This window comes from Strongylocentrotus purpuratus, unplaced genomic scaffold (genome assembly GCF_000002235.5).
Source record: "Strongylocentrotus purpuratus isolate Spur 01 unplaced genomic scaffold, Spur_5.0 spur5_contig_727, whole genome shotgun sequence".
Classification (NCBI taxonomy): domain Eukaryota; kingdom Metazoa; phylum Echinodermata; class Echinoidea; order Camarodonta; family Strongylocentrotidae; genus Strongylocentrotus; species Strongylocentrotus purpuratus.
The window spans coordinates 1-4987 of NW_022145422.1; positions in this window are offsets into that span (position 1 = coordinate 1).

Below are 4987 nucleotides of genomic sequence, written 5' to 3' on the forward strand. Positions count from 1 at the left end.
TTTGGCAACACGCATGCGGTCATTTTGAAACCTGAGGGGGGGGCCGGTACCCCTGCCCGGTTTCCGCCCGATGGGCAGTTTTTCTCAGATAACTTCTCTGAAAATGAATTATACAGGCGCTAATGTATACCAATTTGTTGCCGAAATTCTAGCAAATCTAGCTATGCCATTCTTACGCCGAAATCATAAGCGATTGTCCGTAGCGCGCCGTCTGCGTGAGGCATTTTCCTTGCCTAATTCCGCCTAGACCCGCCCTAATTCCGCCCGATGGGGGCGCGCATCAAAAGTATAGAAAAAGGAAAACATCTCGGGTACACGTTAGGCCAAATCAAATTGCTTCCAGTAGAATTCGATCTACATGTTATTTTGATAATTGATATTTCTTTCTTTATTTCTTCCCTTGCCTCTGTAGGCCTAATGCAAGTGCACTGTTATTTATCAGTTTCTGATCTGGAAAAACAATTTTTACTGCCTTTGGAAAATCCTGCGACTTGTCTATGATGTTTTAATAATGTGTTCAGTCAAATCTTCAGTGTTCTATCGCTAATCGGGAGAGGGGAAGAAAAAAAATCCACAATAACAACATTTTGTCAAAAAAAAACTACCACTATTAAAGTAAACACTTTGGAAAGAGAGTAATGGCACTTCATTTTTTTAATTTTTTTTTAAACTGCAAATTATTCTCGACATCTCTCAAATCTTGATTAAAAAATAAATTAGCGTATATTTTTAGGATATTGTTGGAAAAGCATAGCATTTTCGTCATAGGAATTATCATCATCGCCGACATCGTCTTAATCATCATCATTACAATTTTAGGGTAGGCCTATGTGACGCAAATGTGGTTCCTGTTTGATTATTTGTTCAAGACTTCAAGTTGTTGTGTTTTTGTTTTCTAGTTGTTCTAAATTATGCAGTATTTTATGCATTCAATAATAATAGTTCAACTTGAAAGATAAAACTTTCCGAAATGATCTTGAAAACGAAGTCGTCGATTCACTTCCATGGGGGGGGGGGGGGGGGGGGGGGGGGGGGGTAGTGAGCACATTTTTTTTTTTGATCCTCAAAAAAATTCAATTTGCACCCCCCCCCCCCCCTGAGCGCCAGGGGGGGGGGGGGGGGCAACAAAGGTAAAAAATCACGTGATTTTACATGATTTTTTCTCAAGGGGGGGGGGGGGGGGCCCCCCGGGATCCGCCACTGCCCCACCCCCCCCCCCCCACATTTTCTACATAATGCTACATGTTAAATTCATCCATTCATCTATTTATTTATTCAATATTCATTCATTTTATTGCCGAGAGATATTTATGTTATGGATAGAGATGAAAAATGTTCACCTTTTATTCGCCATAAACTTTCGCAAAACTAACAACGTAAGAATCACCTTAGCAATTTGAAAGGCCTGACAGGCGTATGCCTTAATGTATTATTATACTACTCTTTCGATAGCCATTCATATAGGTTTATTTCACATGAAACAACAGACTGGGATTTTAGTTTCTACCCCTATATTTATTTTATTCACAGTCAACTGAGGGAAATTTATGGCAGCGAAAATGTCATGATTCATGTTGGTCATGTTGGTAAAATTAGATAACACACAAACAATTGAAAAAAAATGAAAAATAATTATAGCCTAAAGCATAGAAGTATTAAGAAAGAAGGATATAAAATTGAAGAGGGAGACTAAAAGAAAAATGGGGAAAAGGAGGGATGTAATCGAAGAAACATCCTGTATCGTATTATAAACAAGCACTCTTTTCGCTACAAAGCCACGACGCTGGATTAAAAGGCGACACAACATGAATACAAACTTTTTGCAAATCTATACCAACCCTGGCAACTTTTTAAAAGCCGGACCTATTTTTTGTCATTGGGATCACTGTCGGAGAACCGAACTTCAAGCATTTCTTAATATCAATCATATCTAATTTGTCACAAAATTAACTTCATGACTAGTAGGCCTACATTAAATTACAAATCAATAGACCACATCGTTACCCGAAATTGTCGGTTGCTCGAACGAACGGCCAAACATCATTGCAACATTCTTCGGGGGGGGGGGGGGGGGGGGGCTTCAATCCCGGCCTCCCACCTTATTCGCCTATCATAATAAGGACAATTACACCCCAGAAAACTACTCCCAAGGATAATTACCCAAATGACAATTACCCCTCGACGACTCAAACTACGCCCAGAAAATTACCCCCGATGACGATTACCCCCATCTCTGAAACTTAACCCCTAAATAGGACATTGACCCCCCCCCCCCCCCCGGGACAACCAAGAACAATACCCCCTGTTCATTAAAGGGAAGTCAACCCCGATAATAAGTTGGGTAATTTTTAGGGGGAGATCATTTTCAGGGTGGGGGGGGGGGGGGTAAAATTATTATCTATCCCAACATCGTATAAACGATGTTCACACAGGAAAATTTTCTATAAACATGTTTAAAACTGTTGAGTTAAACACGTTTATACTAATCATCTCTAGATACGATGAATTTTAGCTGTGTGTGAAAAGGCTGCATGTTATTGCAATGACGACCTTCGTCATTGCCTTGTTTTCGTTCACATTCTGCCCATAAATATTCTTCTTATCTTCGTCAGAAAATCGCATTCGTTTTGCACGTAGTGCTTGTTATTCCTAGTTAGGTGCTTTTCTCATGTCCATTTCCTTTCAAATTTCGTATGGTCAAGGTGAGTTTATGTTACCCCTGGGGGCAATATGTCTTTCTACACAGCCATTCTCAATGTTTTCAAAGTAGTAGGCGTCATGATTCTCAGTATCATTATATGGCTGTATTCCTCTTTTGTTATGTACATAACAAAAGAGGAATACACCCTTGACCATTTTATTATTGTTTTGGTTTCGGCCAGGAATACAGACTGGTCAAATGGCCTAATCCATCAAAGTTATGAGTCATGTTTCGGGCTATACTGTAGGACTGGTAGGATTTCCCTGAATTCAAGTTCGGGGGAACATGAAAGGAAGTGGACCTGTTGACCAATGGGAATTTAATATTGTATGACCCTTCCCACTTTCTCAAACTGTTGCCCACTGGCGTACCTATGGGGGGCAGGGGGCAGAGCCCCCCCCCCCCCTGACGGGCTCCAGGGGGGAAAAGAAAAAGGGGAAAGAAAAGAAAAGAAAGGAAAGGAAAGAAAAGAAAAAAGGAAAAGGGAAGAAAAAAGGAAAGAAAGAGAAAAAGGAAAAAAAGGAAAGAAAAAAGAAGAAGAAGAAGAGAAAAGAAAGAAAAAGGGAAAAGAAAAGGAAACGAATAAAAATGGGGAAATTTAAAAAAAAAAGACCATGGTCGTACGCACCAGGGGGGGGGGGGGCAGTTGACCCCAGATATTTGAAAAACGTACAGTTTTTTCCTGAAAATGTAGTGTAGGCCTATACCAAATCCTTCAATTCTACTTTTGAAAATGCAAAAGTACCCTCTTGACCAGTTCGGTCGCTCGAACTCCCTTCACTCCTTTGCTTTTGAGATTCTTCGAAAACTTTTAACGCATCTTTCCCCCTCCCCCACCAGAAAAATATTCCGCATACGGCCCTGAAAAATTAAAACAAATGAAAATAGGAAAATATAAGTGATATAACAAATTCGAAACTCTTCGCTGGCGCGAACTGCTTGCTAGCCTATTTTGTATTAAATGTTTTCACTTGCTCGTCCCCTGAAAAAAGAAAAGGATTAGTATTGCCTAGAATACAATTGTGCCTGCCCCGACCTGCAACCATGGCAACAATAACACACAATACAGTGCGTCCCAGAAAAAAGCGAAACCGAGAAGTATCGATGTTTTATCATAACTTAATCACAACCATAATGAATGAATGATACATATTGGAAAGCTTAGAGTCTCCTCTTTCAGTTGATGCTACTCCGATGATGCATATTTCACGCATGAGTGATTAAAAGCAATTTGAAGGAAGGAAACCAAAAAGATTTGGCGGGCGGTATCTGAATTTCGAAGAAAAATTCACATTTCTAGAAAGTTGAGTTTCTGCCCTTTCATATGACACCTCAATCAGGAAAAATGAGCGAGGAATAACAAAGTTCTGTTTGTTTAAAGTAGCCCTTACATGTTCATAATTTTAACAAACGAATTCGTTTTCACTGGGTGCTTGCCGTAGCAAAAAGCAGATTTGACAAAAGACTTAACTCCGTTTCGTTGACAATCAGCCATGCATGAAGACTCTCGTCTACGGCTGATTGTCAATGAAACGGAGTAAAGTCTTTTGTTAATTTCGTTTATTGATACGGCAGGCAGCCAGTGAAAACGAATTCGTTTAATAAAATTATGGAAATGCAAGCACTACTTTAAACAAACAGAACTTTGTCATTCCTCGCTCATTTTTCCTGATTGAGGTGTCATATAAAAGGGCAGAAACTCAACTTTCTAGAAATGTGAATTTTTCTCGAAATCTAGATACCGCCCGCCAAATGTCTTTCATATGGCTCCGTTTAGTCTCATTTCACAACGCCCCTATCGTCAGAGCATGGTCAGATTCAGCAGCCTAACATGTTAGCCTATGGACGTTTTTTTTTTAAAAATCGTTAAAAATTCATTTTTTGTTTAAACGAAAAGCACATCCACCCCGACGTACGTTATCACTAGCTCTTTCATTGGAGCCCTCATGTCTAATTGACTTTTGAAAGTTCACCCACCGTAATTTTTCAAAATAGGTTGCAAGCTCGTCATTGCCTATAAAACACATGTGAAACAAGTCTAACTTTGGACTCAGTTTACCAAGCGATTTGAAGATTATAGGTCGAGCACACGAAACATAAAAAGCATGAATTATCATAGATCACTTCTGCCTATTTCGTTTTGTCCATTTCATCCAACCCCCCACCGTAATTTTTCCATTTAGTAAAAGCAAACATTTTGCCGAGTTTAGCAAAAACATGAATATTCATGAACGGTCAGACAATACAGCCTTTTAGTACGTAACGTATAGTGAATGGGAATGTGCG